At 36.5% G+C, this 19,099-nt stretch overlaps 1 long non-coding RNA gene across 1 annotated transcript in view; it reads right to left on the minus strand.

The window, feature by feature from the left end:
• Positions 1 to 996: 996 nt before the first annotated feature.
• LOC140260619 (uncharacterized) overlaps positions 997 to 19,099 on the minus strand; it is a 98,699-nt gene continuing 80,596 nt past the window's right edge. Inside the window, exons 3-4 of the long non-coding RNA XR_011905579.1 lie at positions 5,287 to 5,338; positions 997 to 1,063 (exon numbers count right to left, since the gene is read on the minus strand). This is a non-coding gene — a long non-coding RNA (uncharacterized lncRNA). The remainder of the gene's footprint in view (positions 1,064 to 5,286; positions 5,339 to 19,099) is intronic.

Consider the following 19,099-nt stretch of genomic DNA (forward strand, 5'->3'; position numbering starts at 1 on the left):
ACATAGAACTATTGGAGCACATCTAGAGGAGGGCCACAAAAATGATCCAAGGGATGGAACACCTACCCTTCATGGACAGGCTGAGAGAGATGGGGCTGTTCAGCCTGAAGAAGAGAAGACACCAGGAGGGAAACCGGATAGTGGCCTTTCAATATCTAAAAGGGAGCTACAGAAGAGAAGGGGACATTATCTTTTGCAGAGCCTTTTGTAATAGAACAAGGGGAAATGGTTTCAAGCTCATATACAGTAGATTTAGGTTAGATATAAGGTAAAAACAGTAAGGGCAGTGAGGCACTGGAATAGGTTGCCCAGAGAGGTGGTGGATGCCCCATCCCTGAAAAAATCCAAAGTAAGGCTGGATCAGGCTCTGGGCAACCTGATCTAGCCATAGGTATCCCTGTTCATTGCAGGGGAGATGGATTAGATGACCTTTAAAGGTTCATTCCAACTCTAAGGATTCTATGAAAGCTGCTTTCCTTCACAGTCAAAGTTACGATCAGTGCCCAAAGAGAACAATAAATTTGCTTTCAACAACAACAAAACAAAAGAACAGTATTCAATTATTGCTCTGCAGTAATAAAACCCCTGAATTTGGGGTTTTATTAGGATATGGTTTCAAATTGGGATATATAATTCTTTTATAGATTGATTAACATAACTCCTGTGTTGTTTCCTATGCTGGGTTAAAACCAGCTACACACAAGAACTTTTCCTGCTTTATGAAGTCTCTCTGGTTATTTATCAATAATTTAACAAAATCCTGACAGAGATGAACGTACCTAAGAAATCATCAGCATCATCAGAAGTTGTCTTTCCTTTGAATAGAGGACTCTCCCAAAAATCCACACATGAAGGGAAAAACCCAGTTTAAAGTCAGTAGGCACAATAACAGAGAAACGAAATCAACAAAACGCCATAATGCCCCACAAAGGCACTATGCCTGTAAATATTTACTTCAGATTCAAGAGAATTCAAATAATTTGAACTTTTACCCACTAGTGATCCACTTGCAGCCTGAAACCAGAAAAATTGGACTTTTCTACAGCAACGGAGGATCTTGCTTCTGAAAGAGAATCTAAGTGTCATTCACCTGAATGCTTAATCACAGAATCATAGAATTACCCAGGTTGGAAAAGACCTTGAAGATCATCAAGTCCAACCACAGCCTAACCATAGTATCCTAACTCTAACAACCCTCTACTAAATCATATCCCTGAGCACCACATCCAAACGACTCTTAAACATACTTGTTTTCAGGTTTTCCCCTTCTTCTCATCCCCCCACCTTAAAGAAAAAAACAACAAAAACACAAAAAGAAGACACAATCCTTTAAGCAAGTTGTTTCACTGCAGTAAAGCATCCGTGACTTGATTGCAACAACCAACACAGTCTAAGCTTTTAATTAAATCAGATTACCACAGGTTTTTTCTATGTTCTTCTCTCTTCAATTACATATCAAATCCTCCAAATCCAAGCATTGTATTTTCAGACTACTTAAAACCATTACAGCTTTGATTCACCATACTGTCATTAGTGGTCTAGCTGTCAGTCACATATTATTGTACTATCCTGTTTGAAGGGCATAAGATTCTTAGCTATCTTTCAGAAAGCACAACTTTGATGTCCCCCAGGAAAAAAAAAAAAAAAAAAAAAGAATGTGTGTAGTCTCTTAAAATAAATGCTAAAAGATGCTGGAAGTAAATTGCTGTAAAAATACTGTCAGTGAGCGTGGGGTTTTGAAAAGAATACAAGACGTCTAGATATAGTAGTTACTGTCAGCATTATCTTACTATAGAGGAGGGATTGAAAAGCAGACAGTTCCACCATTAAGTAGCAAAACCTACTAGTCCATGAAATCAAAAGCTGCAACAAAGGAATGTTTTTTCCTATTGTATCAAAATAGCAGAGAATAGGAGCTTGGATCCTGTAGCTCTCAGAGGGCCTCAAAGTCTTAAGCATTAAATCATAAGTCTGAGAAATAAGCAGATCTAATTTCACAGTAAGTTACGAAGAAGATCATAAATTATCTGAATTGTTTTGTAACAGTTTGATGATGCAAGAGAAAGCTACACCTATTGTAGCTACAATTACATGCTTTGTTCAAAACACACCTATATTTATCTCTTATTTTCTTCCTTTGTTCTGTTCAGTAGAAAAACCCTAAGTGGAAGAAAAGAGAGCCTCTGCAAGGTGGTTTAAAAAAAAATAAAAAGGCAAGCAATGCAGGTAGAATGGACATTTTCTACACGTATTTTTGTCAGAAATAGAGAAAGAACGAGAACCAAACTATAGGAAAAATATTTTTTTCTGCCTGCTCAGTCCAAACAATTTTTTAATTGAATTTTATTAAATTAAATGAATAATTAGCAATACTTATAATTAGATGTAATATTTTGAGATTCTAGCAGAGATCCACAGACCAAGGAGTACTCATGGAAATAAGAAAAATCTTAAAAGTTGTAGGGAAGGGTCTAAAAACATCACTGTTAGTTCCTGGAGGATGTTTGTTTAATCCTTGGGAGCTGATTGCTCAACACTGCCCACAGCAAAATTCTTAAGCCCTTTTCTGGACTGTTTAGCACTGCTTCCAAACAGAACAGTAGAAAACATAAACAATATAGAAGTATTTTACAAAGATCCAATTGTTAGTAGATCAAGCAATTTGTTTTAAAGAGGAAAATGGTATGTTAACCATATGAGACGCATCAGAAAGTCGATCACTGAAGTGAATGCATAGTTTATTCTGTTTTGTTTTGTGGGTTGATTGTTTTTATTTGTTTGTTTGTTTTTAATGAAGCTACTGCCTACAAGCAACAAGAAGAGAAAATTTCATAGGCTGTGAAAGCCTATGAGATATCTGCTTACATTTAGATGTAGAGCAAGAGCCCACGTAAGGAGCATTTGTGCACTTTCACCGAAAATAAAATAAAATAAAAAATAAAATAAAAAATAAAATAAAATAAAATAAAAAATAAAATAAAATAAAAAATAAAATAAAAATAAAATAAAAAATAAAATAAAAATAAAATAAAAAATAAAATAAAAAATAAAATAAAATAAAATAAAATAAAATAAAATAAAAAATAAAATAAAAAATAAAATAAAAAATAAAATAAAAAATAAAATAAAAAATAAAATAAAAAATAAAATAAAAAATAAAATAAAAAATAAAATAAAATAAAGCCTCTATTAAAAAGTATCTTCACTGTCCATCTTCTGTGACACACAGGATCCAAAAGTTGACTCAAAACTAACTGCACAGTTTAAGGGTATTGTAAACAAATCACTGATCTGTGCAAGTCTTATTGCTTCTAAAATTCCAGAAGAGTGACCTCACAATAGTAAAACAAGAGCTTTCTGAAGAAATGCTTTTTTCTGCACTTAACCTGAACCATAGAATGGAATTAAATGAAAATTACAAAATAGGTATGCTAGCTCTTGTTGGTATTTTTTGCTGTAGTCTTCCCTCTTTATATATAAATTCTGAACCAATGGTAGAGCAGATAGTCTGAATTTAAATAAAGTACTAACTACTTCTAATAATAAAAAATAAACAAGAAGTTACATTAATTATATTAAAATCATTAGTAAGCTGCTCTAAGTGTGAAATATAGGCATGTCACATTACATGTATTAGAGGTTTGTCTGTCTAAGGTTTCATTCACCACAGAATGATGCACAGACTTGTCTCCATTATACGCTTGGAAGATATTCTTGCTAGTCTTCCACAAGCTGCTACAGTAATGTTAATCATTCATAACACAGAATCATTGACAACACAGAATAAACTGTCTTTAAGAATAGTAATTAAATGCTTGTAAACAGAGAGAAAAATCTTGAGACCTGTCTAAGAAGAATAACAATAATTTGTGATGTTGTGTGTGGTGGAGGGATAAAGTGTATAGCATATGTAAATTGTCCACTTTTGTACATGTAATGAAATTGATAGTGTTTAGAAATTGGTTTGGAAAATTATTTTATGTTGAAGAAAGTGAAGATTGTGTGATGATTTTTTTTTTTTTTTAAACTATAATGTGAAAAAGAATGTGTGGGGTTTTTTTGTGTGCATTTCCTTATAGAAACACTCGTAGATGAAGTCTGAGACACAGGAAAACTAGACAGCAATGTTTTTTCCTTATTTCATGTAATGAGTTACATGAGTTATACTCTTAGTGTGTATTCCAGGTTTCTAGATGCACGATGACTTAAAAATTTATAATTTTGCTGGGATGCTTTTTCACAAAATAGAAAGTACCCGTCCTCTAGTGGAAAGACTACACTGGAATTGATCCTTCATGTGGCTTCCATCTTTCCAGTATTACTGCTGAAATTATGCATTCTTACAGCTATGAGTGTGGTGAGATTGATAATGTCAACACCCACTCACATGTTGAAAAATACATTTTAGAAACTTGCCAGGATAGTTTGCATTATCTTTAAAGAGCAGTTGTTAATCATGGTGATGTCTTCTATGGCAACATTCATAGTTTTCTTTATTTATTCTTTTCCCTGAATGTTGGATTGAAGGTCAGGAAAAGTGATTTCCTATTTGTGATTCAGCCAATATCTCCACTCTGGGAAAACCCTTTTTGTTCATTAGTTAAACCTCTTAGTCTTTTAGCACAAACACTGAAGTCTGCTGAGTTTGCTACCTGAGTAACCTTTTTTGTTGTTGTTGCTGTTGCAGCTGTTAGATGTGTTGATAAGCACAGCTCCATTTTCAGATGGTTTATAACAAATGAAACAGTTACTTGCTACTATAATTCTTTTCTTGACATGCAGGAAGACAATGCATTTCAATCCCTGATGCTCATTCCTGAGAGTAAATTTTATGGGAAAAACAAACAAACCCTTACTGTATGCAGAGTTACCGCTGATATTTGGCTGTGCATTTCAAGAAGTCTCTGTTACAGTTTGGATTGCTTGACTATGTTTTCCCCAGTAAAATTATTTTCTGAGATCAATTCAAAACCCAGTAATATGTGAATTCAGCCCTCCGCCCAAGAAAAACTGAGTTAAAGGAGAAAGCAAGTAAGTTTTGTCTTAAACAGCTCCTGCCGAAGGCAGACTTTGTTCAAATGTCTACTTCAAAGATTAGATTTAGTTTCCATTCTCAGCCATTTTCCCAAGGCTTAGGACTTCTCCAGTCCCCCTGGAATAGCAGTTGTCTTTTAGGTTTGAAGATTTTGACCTATATACGTAAACAGATTAAAATGTAACATTTAGCAGAGTTACTGAGCAGCACCTCAGTACATTCAGCCCCCATTCTGTAGAAGCTGTACTTACCAGCAACTGTTGTAAGGTGAAGCCTGTCTTCTCAGGATGAAGGAGTGGGGATCTCAAGGAAAAAAAAAGATGGAAAAGCAGAAAAAAAAAAAAAAAAAAGAGGTTAATAAATTGTAATATGCTAACAGTAATAGAACAAAATTCTAGCTTACCTGAAGTCAAAATACAAACAAGATCACATTTGATACTTTTCAACATATGGTCTTTTAAGTGCAAAAATCTACAAACCAATTATTCTGACACAAACATAATTTAATGAGATGTAAGACTGCTTTTCTGTTAGGCTGCATACCAACATTTATGCAAACCAATGACACTAAGGAACTGATATGTGGAAATCCAACTCTATAGCTCTATATCTCTCGGGCTATTGTTGCCGTGTGAGTAGGTATGTTTACTTCAGAGATGCGCATATGCTGGGTGCAAGGGGGATTGCTCCTCCTAACTTGCATACCATGGGGCAAAAGCTTGGCACAGATACAGGCAGAACTAATATGTATTCAATGATTTCCCCAGAATTCACATACATTTCATTATGTTTCCAAGAATTCCATAGCATACGGTCCCTGCCCCTTGCGCATACAGGGTGAGCAGTTGGGGTCTCCTCCTGGTGGCTGTGGGATGAAGGCTCATAGTGTTCCTCACTGTAAATGTATGACTCTGACCATGAGGGAGGGGTAGCCCCTGAACGAGTTCTAACTTGCCTTGTGGACATCTTATCACTTACTCACTAAATGTCCCCAAGTTGTTCTCAAAACACTTTTTATGACTTTTACCCCCTACGTTGCCCTAATCCCAGCTTGTTGCCATCCCCATTCGTTTAGCAGCCTCTGCATGTTTTCTACTGTAAACTATCTTCATTGCTTTGTTTCTGTGAACCCTATTTTACTCTTCAGAACCAAGACACTTAATTCATCCTCAGTTTAACAGGACATTTCCTTTTGGATCCCTCAGGCATCTTCAGAAGTGTTGGTCTTGAAGTACAAATCCAGCATGCTTCAAAAATGCTTTTCAAATCTTGAACTTCCTTTGGAATATGAGTACAATGCTAACTAAACATTATAATAATAAAAAATAAATAAGCAAAACTGTGAATGTATTTCTAGGCATCCTGTACAGAATTTACTGAGCCACAGCCAGAACAACAGTCTGAAGAGCACAGGTTAGAATAATGTGACCTGAAAGGCCTTGAAAACATCATGTCTGATTGGGAGGATAAAGGAAGATGATGTGGATATAACTCATCTGGATTTTAACGTGTTTTTTATCACAGTACTGCACTAAAATCTCAGAGAAACTGCCAAAGAAACTGCAAGAAGAAGTAAATGATTATGGAAAGAAACACCACTTACTAAGAAACATGTAATGTAGGAGGACAGAAAGGTATCGTGTGAAACTACACACTGATTGCTGCCAAGGCCAGAACTATTCTATGTGCCAGTAAAGGACCTCTGGGAAATTATCATCTCAGCAGCATTTCCAAAGCAGCAGCAGAGATTACTATACTTAGAGTTGCACTTGGATCCATTTCCTAATCTATTTACTCAGAATTTTATGATTATTTTTTTTCAATTCAAAATAGAAAAAAATCTGAGGTATACGTTCAAAGTGTCCTCTAAGTATCACACATGTACATGACTTTCCTTAATCATATGATGGTTAGTAAACTTTTATACGAAGAAAATACCATCTTTAATGGGCAACACCTTACAATATTAAAGACAATGTTAGTTGCTTATGATGAGCAAATGAGATGAACACACAGTACAGATATTAGGGCAACAAAAAGCATATTAAATGCACTATCACAAGCTAATAACTTTCTGCTGACATATGCAGACCACTTAGATTTTGTAACCATGTTAGCTTTGTAGCTAACAGTTTTACCTCCAAACTGCACTTCAGAAGAAACGCAGTCTGGAGAAGCCATGCCTCCACAGTTCTTGTCCATCAGTCTTCCCTCTCAGTATATTCCCCCTCCCTGTGTATTCACATTGTACTATGAATTTCAGCATCAAAGCAAAGGTAAGTTTCTAAATGTAGAATCAATTAAGTGTCCAAACATAGGGTTGTTGATGTACTGCTATTTCAAAAGTACTTCGTTTTTAAAACATTTTTGAATTGAAGACAAATCTTTATAATCATTTCCCATCTACTGCATGCCAGGAAAATAAAATTAATTTGGATGAAAGTAGTGAATTTAGATATTTGGCAGCCACCCTTCATTAGTTTTCTATATATAGCTTTTCATTCTCCAGAGTGTCCCTCTACCTCAGATAGTTTTCCTTGTGTATTGCTGCCTCTACCAATTATCCAAAGGAACCGAGGGATTGCTTTTGGTCACTGCATAATATGATGCTGGAGGAGCGCACATATACATTCCATCTTCGTTCAGCACACAGTATAACAGGGTCTCAGTAAACGTGATCTGAAAAATAACATGCCTTGGAAGCACTTTAAGATAGCTATGTACTTTGAAGGAAGGTTGATTTTACGGTCTTGCAATTATAAAGAAATGTTAATTACAGATTGCAGCAAGTTTAGTAAGCTCTGAAAATGAGAGGTAGAATACTGAAAAAACTTCCTGGATACTAAGAACGTTATTTTGCCAACAGATTTACTAACTCACAGTTCCTACAAAGTTATAGTCAAGACTTCTCCTAAAGACAGAAAAGAGAGACAGAGAGATATATTAAATATATATATATATATACACACACATACATTCTTCTAGCAAAGATTTTTGTTCAGTATTCATGTTCTAAGCTCAGCGTGCATCAGTTTAAAAAAAAAACAAAAAACATTTACTTTCAGAAAGATGTTTAGGGTGAATTGCTTGCCCCTTCTACTCTGTTTTTAAGTATTTTGTTATCACATATTTAGATTTTGCTATATGCAGAATTCAGTTGTAAATATATACATCACATTTCTGGGAAGTTCGAGGCTGAGCTTGGACTCATAACAGGCTATGGGATTTTGAAATACAGAACAGACATCAGAAAGATGACTGATATGGGACCATCCGCAGAAGAACTTTTTGCCTAAAATACCTTATGTAAAGGTTTTAGATAAATATGTTATTAAAAAGCAGAGAATCAAATGAACACAAAGAAGGACATAACAAAAAAAAAAAAAATAAAGTATAAACATCAAACATACTTTTTTTAAGGATGCTATTTAAATATAAACAAATAAAGTATAAACTATTTCTTAACTCTGGATATTCTGAAAGATCTGCTTGCCACAGAAATCCATCTCACAGGTTCACAGCCATATAGTTTAATGATACGTCTTTTTCCCACGAGTGAATTTAAGGCATAAAAATTAGGTTACACTCACAGGAGATTTTTTTTTTTTTTTGTCATTGCTTTCAACACTTCAGTTGAAATCTTATAGACTTAGATAAATACTTCCTATGCCTAGTTAACCACAGATGTAGGATACTTCATTTTAATTTCAAGGTTCAATAATGTAAGCTCAACCACTAGCCATTGAGCTTTCCTGAAATCCCTGAGGACACTGGCTTTCTTAGAACCTTTTTCAAGACATGATGTTCTACAGTAAGTTGAATAGACCAAGTTCCTAAAGTTTTATAACAGGGTGTTCATATTCTAGCTCCTTAAATATTAGTGTCCAGTATTCCCTTTCCGAGTGCTTAAGAACTAGATAGTCTCAACCCATATTTTATCAATAACACTCATAAATCTTCACTTTTTTGTTGGAAATTCTTCAGTCATGACTCTTAAATCTTTCAGTTATCCCATTTATATAGTCCATATTCTATGTCCTTAAACATATAAGCTTATATATAAGGACTGCACTAAAACATGTTGTGCTGTATTACAGCTGATTAACCCAATAATTTGATCATGCTGTATTAGTAATCTGACCTGCCAGTTTTAACTGATAATGGTACCACTGCCTCAGACTTTTTGAGAGGAGCCTAAAGTCTCTGTCTGTTGACATTACTTTTAATTCATAGTTCTTTTTGACATTTTTCAGCATTTTTCAGTTCACCTTGTGTGTGTTTTCTTAATATAAGAAATATCTTAAAAACAAAATGTAATTTGTTGAATTAGCTATATTATATCAACAGATACTTCTACTCACCATTTGTCTCATTTTGATCAAATCTAAGTGTGTAATGATAAGTCTACAGATCCTGATTCTAAACCACTTGCATCAATTAATTGAAATTCATCAACCACCTTCCTATGTTACCAGTAGAGAATGTTAAGTTCTGTCATGGTTTTGTAGGGGAAGTCTCTATTACTCTTCATCGACCTTTGAAGATGACTGAAATCCAAGGCTCAAAGTAGTTTACACAGCAGTGGGTGTGGGTGTACTTCCAAGCCCGCCTTCAATTTCAAAGTAGGCTTCTCAGTCTTCAGAAAACATTTTCTCTCTCTTATTTTACTTGATTTACTAGCCTCAATTTAAATTAGATTATATTACGTTGTGTTATCCTGCATTCCAATATCATAGTAAAATAAGTTTTCCTCCTTAGATCATTGCCACTGTTCTGTTTGTTTCCTTGAGCCCAGCTCCCATCTCCCTACCCCTTTCCCTTTTCCCTTCCAATTTTTGGGGCTGGGAGGCCCACGGGCCTACTGCCCCCTGTTACAGACATAGATTGATCTAGATAACTCCATGACAATTTCTTATGATTCAGTATTCAATAAATATTTAAAATTCTCTCCAAAAGACAGACTCCTTACTCTTTTCAACTCCTTACTTCAGTAGAATCTCTGAGAAAAGACTACTGACGAAGAAATTTTTCTAGTCTCATCCACACCATGATAGGAAAAAATAAAGGCATTACAAAAACAAAAATCCACTTAAGTACATTTTTCTCCCCTCCACACACACACTTCAAGTAGAAAACACATGACTATTTCAGAGAGATTATGCAAGAAATGCATTTCAACACATTTTCATTTTGCTCTAGGCTAACCCTGTAAAAATTTAAGCAATTATAAGATATGCCTGGAACTGGAACGTTCTGCTTTTAACATACAAACTAGGCATCTTTTCAGCACACACAGCATTTTTCTTTAAGAGTTAGAAATAGTCTTATAATTGCATTTGTGTCCTTCAGCATACAATAAGCGGAGAAGCGAAATGGGGACCTTCAGTGAATATTGCGTTATTTATATGAACTTGATTTTTTCCCAACATGTCTCTCAGTGAATAATACAAAGAGGAAGAAGAAAGAAATACTTTTGTTCTTGTTTTGTTGGTTTTTTTTTTTTTTTGCTGCATCTTCAGAAGCTCCACGTCCCACAGGAATACATTTTCAAAGCTTCAAGAGAAAGTATGCCCACCTCTCTCTGCCACTTCCAGCATGCAATTCCCCATGCAGTTTCTTATCTCCTTACACTGAGGTCATTGACTTCCTATTCGGTTCGTGATACGTTAACAGTATTTAGGAGAAGCATTTAATTGTGTTGCTAGATTCAACTCCTTTAATAAAAGTCCTAGAAAATCTCCAAGAAATTCTGTGTTTCTCTTAGTACTCTATGGAATTAAACTGAATAATATGGTCCATTTTAAAACTTGATTTTTAAAACACTTCTGTGATTTGGGTTTTGTTTTTGAATATATTTTCCTCAAATCCAATGTACTACAGACAGAACAAGTCTCTAATTCTACATTATTATTCAAGGGAGACTGCAATCTGACCTGAAGCTAATGAAATTCTGCAGTGGAAAGGAAATATGTACCTATACAGGTATGCAGTGCAGGAGTACAACTAATTAGGAGATCTTAAAAACTGTTATACATCATCAGGAAGCAGTAGATGAACATCTCAGTGAAGGACATGCATCTAACTCAGTGTGTTCAGATAACACCCTCCATAAAGAAATCACCTAAGATCTCTGTTCTACAGATGAAAACACAGAGATGACAAGAGAAAAATATTTCAACCAAAATTGCAAAATAAAAAATAAAAAAAAATGGCATATACCCAGTCCAGTACACCTTTCATTAAGAAATCCGTGTTTCATAAAGAATTGAGTTCAGTAAGGCTTCAGACCCCTTGCGCTCCTTATTCACAGCTACCAATATATACAAGTTTGTAACACATGGCAAAGTAATATATCTTCAAGACTTCTCAACTCTCTTCCGATGCTCCGCCATCAAGTTCAGAAGTCCCACCATACCCACAGGACTTCCAAACATCAGGTGGCTTAGCAGCAAGTGGCCCTACAATCATATCTTAATTCATCTTCAGCAGGAGCTAAACCACAATATATGACCAACATTATCTCTTCCTTCTAAGGCTCCTCTTGCTCCTCAACCCCCCAGCTGGTTCAAGCAGCTTTCAATGGCACTGACTGTCAAAAGAGACCTCAAACAGTAGAGGCCATTCCAGGAAGCATTCTATTGGCATTTTTTTCTGTATTATACTTTCAAAATTTTGCCTTAAGCACTTTCAGTGACCTTGATTCAATCAGTACAAAAAAGATAAAGTCACAGAGAAACAATTGGAAACAGCCTTTCCCTTAGAAGAAACAAATGAAATGAAAAGTTCAGAGAATACATAATACAAGCCAAACAGTTTTTGAATCTCAGGAAGTATGCACTGTACCACTTCTTCACAATCCTGATTGCCACATTTTGCAACTTCACTAAGCACTGTATATTAACATTCAGTGTTAAAGCTGGAACCTTAACAAAACAAACAAAAAATAACCTACTTATCCACTCAAGTAATTAGATTAAAAAAAAAAAAAAAAAAAAGCCATACACACAATTGTAAATATAAATGTTGATTTTACAAACTCATGACATTTAAGCTCAACATTTAGGACCAGTGCTGGAAGAGTTGCAAAATAAATTTGAAATGGATGTATCTACAAAATGATTCACTCTTGTCTTTAACAGAGATGTGAGAAAGTGATATTCAAGCTGAACTGGCAGAAACGGTGTTAAAGCTATCCTCCAAAAAGCCAGCTGTTCCTGCAATTTACTAACAAGGATGGGTGAATTACCAGGTGATCCATGCAGTAATGTTAATGAGCTGATTGCCAGCAGATACATGAGTCTAGGGAGGTGCCAAGGAAATAAAACTGTAGAGAAGGGAATAAGTAGTGGGCAGAAACGCGTGTTATTGAAGATGCTTGCATTCTAGAAGTTAGCAATATTTTGCCTGGTATTTAAATTGGCTGAAACAAGTTATATTTTAATTAGTATTGATGTATTTACAGCAAGCCTTGCTTTATTTTGAATCAATCCCTGCTCACAGCAACATTATCATTTACATCAAACTATAGACAGGTGAAGCGTGTTGATGAATTCAGTCCCACTTACAGGCAACAAAATGATTTTTGCACTCTTTCAGTATTCAATAGAATTCTTATGATTCGAGCTTTGTCTTACATATACACGCACAGAGAGATTCAATTTATAAAGGCTGGACGTACAAACAAGTCACAGTAAAAGAAATTTGAAAAAACAGCTTCAGAAAGCTGTGTGTACAAAACCTCACCAACAATTTTCCATTCTTTATCATTTATGCATGTATGCTGATACACATTCTCAGAAGAAAACCAAAATCTTTTCCCTATAGAACAGGTTTAGGAGTGTACTACTACTGTTCTTATAACAAGTTTCTCCCAGAATTCTCTAGAATAGGAGGCTGTGAGTGCTTCCTCACAAATGGGAGAAACAGCTTTCACAGCAAACCAAAAAAAAAAGGTGGAAAAATAACACCTCTGGCCCCTATGCACCCTCCCATTTGACATAACTGGTGTTTCATGAAACAAATTATGGTGAAATGGAGAAAGAGGCAGAAAACCTTCCACAAATAAAACTCAAAGTAAAAATATGACAAGGGGAGAGGCTTAAGGAAGACCAATAAAAGCTGGTTACTTATTTGAAATACTAAAATTTGTTACAGATTATTCAGAAAGCCTCTTAGAAACTTAACATAAGGTTTTGTCATCCTATATTTCCTGCCAAGAAGTGTTTTGTTCAGATTTGCTAAGTTCTTTGAAAACATCCAGTTTATTCACATTGTGGTTTTCTTAAACTTCAGAGGAAAAAAAAGGTTGATACTTGAGCAGTACCAGTGTTTGGTACCTGAGTGGTAAATTACTCCAGTCACCATTACTGAAAGGCCCTTTTCCGATATTATGTCACTAAGAACAGGAAGGCAGGTCGACAGGATGAAAATAAAAGTCACAAAAACTTCATTAGACTATCAGTTAAGCCTGAAAAAACTACAACCTGCAAACATTTAGCACACTATTTTTTAAGGGTTCCACTTTCCCTGAAGATTTACTCTGAACCATTTTAGAGAATAATCTAACAGGTACATTTTCACAGGAAACAGTTTTCAAATTTAATCTTCTCTTACCTGATATTCACCTCTGGATACAGCCTGAATTTTACTGTTTGAAAATCCAAATTAGTGCCACTTCATTTTAATTTTACATTCCAGTTTTACTACTAAGTCACTGAAAGTCTGTTAGACTTAATAAAAAAGTGTTTGTGGAGAAAGTTGCTAACAGCAGGGGCAGCCAAGTCAGAGCTGATGATGAGCAGAGCCAGGATTTTGAGCGCTCCTATGATGAGTGTCACTGCTAAGAAAATGGAATCACACAGTTTTCTCTCATTCCTACTTCTCATGGGAAAATGAGATCAAGAGATAGAAGTATCATCAGTTCAAAGACTCCACAGAGAATGAAGCTACTGGCACACAAGTAATCAATTCTCTTTCACAAGAAAGAGAGTAAATTCCTTCCTACTTAGCATCAGGTGCATTTTCTTGCTGTAAGCAGTTACTTGGCTCAGAACAGCATAGAGCTTCTTGTAGAACATAGGAATGCTGCAAAATTTTCAGAAACAGCTAATGGAAATAAATACATCTTTAACACAGTGCTTCCAGTTTTGGCTTAATTTTGTTACCTACATGTCACTGCCAGTAAATAAATAATCTCACTTGAGAAATCTCAAATGAATTACTGTGTATTTATTGATTGCCAAGGTAATATTTCTAACTAACAGAAACCTGAGACCTCTTGACCAGAAAAGGAATAGAAAACACCTCTTACTGAAGCAGGCTTTTATAAAAAGATAATACAGAGGCTTCAGGGCAATAAAGACAAGTTTGAGAGCAGTACAATCCATTTTTTAATTATGTTACTGCTTAGTTCTTTTTTTCCTGAAATAACCTAATTCTCTATCTCCTCGTCCAAGCTCCCTTCGTTCCGTGTCTGTCTTCAGAGAAGGAAGAGAATTAGCATTATGAATTGTTGATGTAAGCAATTTTCAATAGTTGAATTTTTTTTTTCAGCAAAAGTTCAGGAAAAAAGTTGGACAGGAGCAGAAAGCCTACTCAGCACAAGAAAGCATGTGCATAACCATCTGTAGCAGCTCTGTACTTTCTGCTACCTTTCAGAAATCACTGAGACAATGGCATGAGTAATCTAGAGTAGACAATTATAACCAGAAAAAAAAGATATTTATTCAGACTATTCCTTATAGATATGTAGGTGATACACTAATCTAGACTATTTAGGGCCCACTTATACGCAGCTGACAGTGAAAATACTGATATGTGTCTTGTAAGAATATACCACAGGCACATCCATAGATCTTTCTTTGGGGTTCTATATTAGTAAAGAAACCTGCTCATAGTATCCATAGAAAGGGAAAGACTTTTCATCCAGTTCCCACCTATCTTCTCCTTACCTCTCTCATCTTCAGTGAACCAGCCTTCATCTAACATCCAAGGTTTAATTCTTCACAGCTTTCATATTCTACTTGTCCATGTATATGAGGCCATATTTGTATCTAAGAAGATTCCTAGGAAGCCAGGATACTCAAAGGCTTAGAAGGACTCAATGTACTTATTTAACAGATACGTTTGACATTTGCAGACAAGTGGTAAACAATTTGTTAGTAGTCTGCACCAAAAGACCAAGTCCTTATTTTTTCCTGTGATAAAATTGCAAAGATTTCATGGAGCCAGGAGCACAGAAACATGCACACTGCTGTCCCTATCCTAGAGCTCAGGCATAAAAGAAGAGTGTAGAAGTGGATATTCTCAATATTTGAAAGTATGGAACCAAATGCTTTTTTTCTAAGCTCTAACAAATGTATTTATTATTTTGGATGTATATTACCAGAGCTACGTTTCAGAGATTCATCCAAAGTTCTCTGAATGCTAGTGCACTCCTTCACTCTCTCAACATTCTGCTCACTCTGCTGAAGGACATCTGTTCCAAGCTAATAGTGCCAAACATTAACTGTCAAAGCAAGCATCAAGAATCTGAATCTAGCTTCACAATTACCTTTAGAGGGAAACATGAAGATACCACTGATATAGAAGAAAAAAATCTAATGTTATCAAATGCAGAAGCCAAAGTCCACAGACTCAGTGCTAAAAGTGTAAAGGATTTAACTTTCACTCCCTTTCTCTCATATCTTACACTGACATATTTATGTCACATTTAGTTTCTGTTTTGTTTTTTTTTTTTGTACAAGAGTTGTTTCATCTTAGAATTACATTCACATAAGCTATAGATGAAGTCACATAGATGTGATCTGGATGATTTGATAATTATTCATCTTTATATATTTTGCTCTTGATTATTACTTCCTTTTCCTAGATGTTCTTTCACCTCAAAAAAATCTTTTTTTTTTTCTCCTTTTTTCTTCCATTTCTTTCTTTTTACTATTCCCTATTCTCTTTCACTTTGTTTTCTTTTCCAGTTCTATGCCTAAGCTTCAGAGCTATTTCAGAATAACTCCTTCTTTATATTTGTGAAGTGCCATGTAACTTTACAGCCATATCTGTTATTTTTAGTGCTAAAAACAATGATTGGGATGTTCAATTTTACAAGGCTATAAAGTAGTTTCCACTTAAAATGGAAATGAGTAAAATCTTTAACATATATCAACAGAACTTGTTTGTAAAGTTTCATGCTCTAGTAACTTTTTCTTTATTAAAGCTAAAGAAGTCAGTCCCATGTGTCACATTTAGGGAAACACTGGCAGAAATGGCCCTGAAGCCATAATAACCCACTAGCCCAAATAATTCACACTTTAAATGTAAATGGGTATCTTTCAAAGCTCTGAAGATTTGTTTCCCAAAGCCACCTCCAGAGATCCATCATCTGTATCCAAACACAGAGAAAAAATATTTTCTATAGCTGCAATTTAAAACCAACAAACAAACCTAAAATATATGCAGAGAAGAGAAAGTATAGCAAACCTAATAAACTGATTAACCTGTTGTGGCTAACCCATTGGTGGGCTAAACTGCTAAAGCAGTTGAAACAATTTTCTGCAAGCTCTAGATAAAAAGCACAACTGCACATTTTACACAGCTGCTGCTGCTTAGGTTTTAGTGATGTATTTGCCAGTAGTTTTTACTAACAGTTTAATTCAGACTAACTCACTACAGAGTTACAGTAGTAGCTCAGGTGAAGGTATTTCTTTAAATTATCTTTATTCTGTATAGTGTTATTCTATTTTAGAATCTAGAATCCTAATTATTAGAAATGCACATCGCATTATACATACAACTTGAAAATCACAGAATCACAGAATTGCAGGGGTTGGAAGAGACTTCAGTAGATCATCAAGTCCACTGTCCAGCACACTGCTGGCTCATATTCAGCTGATTGTCCATCCGTACACCAAAGTCCCTTTCCATCAGGCAGCTTTCCAGTCACACCTCCCCAAGCCTGTAGGGTTGTCTGGGGTTGTTGTGACCAAAATGCAGGACCCAACACTTGGCCCTATTGAAACTCATACAGTTTACCTTGGCCCATCGATCCAGTCTATCCAGGTCCCTCTGTAGTGCTTTACTCCAATCTGGTAGATCAACAATCCCTCCCATCTTGGTGTCATCTGCAAACTTACTGAGGGTGAACTCAATCCCCTCTTCAAGATAGTTAATAAAGATGTTAAATAGAAGCAGTCCCAGTACCAAGCCCAGGGAGACATCACTCATGACTGGTCTCCAACTGGATTTAACTCCATCAACCACAACTCTTTGGACCAAGCCATCCAGCCAGTATTTCACCCAGCAGAGTGTACACCCATCCAAACTGTAGGCTGCCAGCTCCTCTATGAGGATGCTGTGGGGGACAGTGTCAAAGGTTTTGATGAAGTCCAGGTAGACCACATCAACAGCCTTACCTTCATCTACTAAGCAGGTCACCTTGTCATAGAATGAAATCAGGTTTGCCAAAAAGGATCTACCATGCTGACTGGGCCTGATCTCCTGGTTGACCTTTAACTGGTCCATGATGGCTCCTGAGATTATTCATTACATAAATTTCCCTGGCACCAAGGTGAGACTGATAGGTCTGTAGCTACAATGATCGTCTTCCCAGCCCATTCTGAAGATGGGCATCACATTTGCCAGTCTCCAGTCCACTGGGATGTTTCTGGTTATCCAGGACTACCGAAGGATGATTGAGAGTGGCTTGGCAACCACATCTGACAACTCCCTCAGAATTCTAGGATGCAATCCATCTGGCCCCATGGGCTTGTGAGCATCCAGCTTTTGGAGCAGGTCCAAAGCAATTTCATCATGGATTATGCAGGGCCTATTCCGTTTCCCATCACTATCTACCAGGGCAGGGGGCTGTGTTCCCAGAGAATAATAAGTCCTGAGGCAAAGAAGTCCTTAGCCTTAAGTACCTCAGGCTTAGCCTGATCCTTGATCACTAAGTTGCCCTCAGCATCCAACAAGGGATGGAGATTCTCCCTAGCCCTCCTCTTGCTGTTCATGTGTTTATAGAAATATTTATTGTTGTCCTTTACCTTAGATGCCAAGTTCAGTTTTAGCTGGGCTTTGGCTTTTCTATTTTTCTCCCTGCACAGCTTCACTGCATATCTGTAATCACTGTAAGCAGCTTGCCCACTCTTCCAGAGACCATAAACTTTCCTTTTGCTCTTGAGTTCCAGCCAAAGGTCTCTGCTCAGCCAGACTGGCCTCCTTGCCCATTGGCTCATCTTCGGTGACTTGGGGATGGCCAGCTCCTGCACCTTTAAAAATACTTCATTAAGGTATTCCCAGCCTTCCTGGGCTCCCATGCTCTCCAAAACTGCCTCCAAAGGGACACTCTTTACTATGGTCCTAAAGGCTGCCCTCTGGAAGTCCAAAGTGGCAGTTCTGCTGACTCTCATAGTTCAGCAAGGATCAAGAAATCTAGCACCTCATTACCACTATGCCCCAGATGGCCTCCAACCTTTACATCCCCCTCAAGACCTTCTCTGTTAACAAACAGCAGGTCCAGGATTTTGCTTCCCTTGTTGGCTCCTTCACCAGCTGTGTCAGGAAATTATCTCCCACACACTCAGGGATCAGTCCCAGACTTTCCTAATCTGCTGTATTATAAATCCAGAAGATATCTGGGAAGTTGAAGTCCCCCACAGGAACAAGGGGGAGAGACCTGGAGACTTCATCCAACTGTCTATAAAGTCTCTTGTCTGCCTCTTCATCCTGGTTGAGTGGCCTGCAGCAGACCCCCATGATAATATCTGTCTTTTCGGCCTTCGCTTTTATTCTGACCCACAACTTCTCCACCATCATTAATCTCCATACATTCACATTATTTCTTAACATGGAGGTCTCCACCACCTCCTTTCCTGCCTTGTCTATCTCTTTTGTAATGTCAGCAGCCATCCATCACAGCACTCCAGCTGTGCAAGTCATTCCACCATGTTTCCATGACAGCGATTATATCATAGCTTTCTGACTGCACAATGGCCTCCAGCTCCTCCACACCAACACTTGTGTTCTTCCTGCAAAAGGGTGAGTCATCCTTCTCCTTCACCAAGACACAAG

The sequence above is a fragment of the Excalfactoria chinensis genome, chromosome 1 (assembly GCF_039878825.1).
Source record: "Excalfactoria chinensis isolate bCotChi1 chromosome 1, bCotChi1.hap2, whole genome shotgun sequence".
NCBI classification, from domain to species: Eukaryota; Metazoa; Chordata; class Aves; order Galliformes; family Phasianidae; genus Excalfactoria; species Excalfactoria chinensis.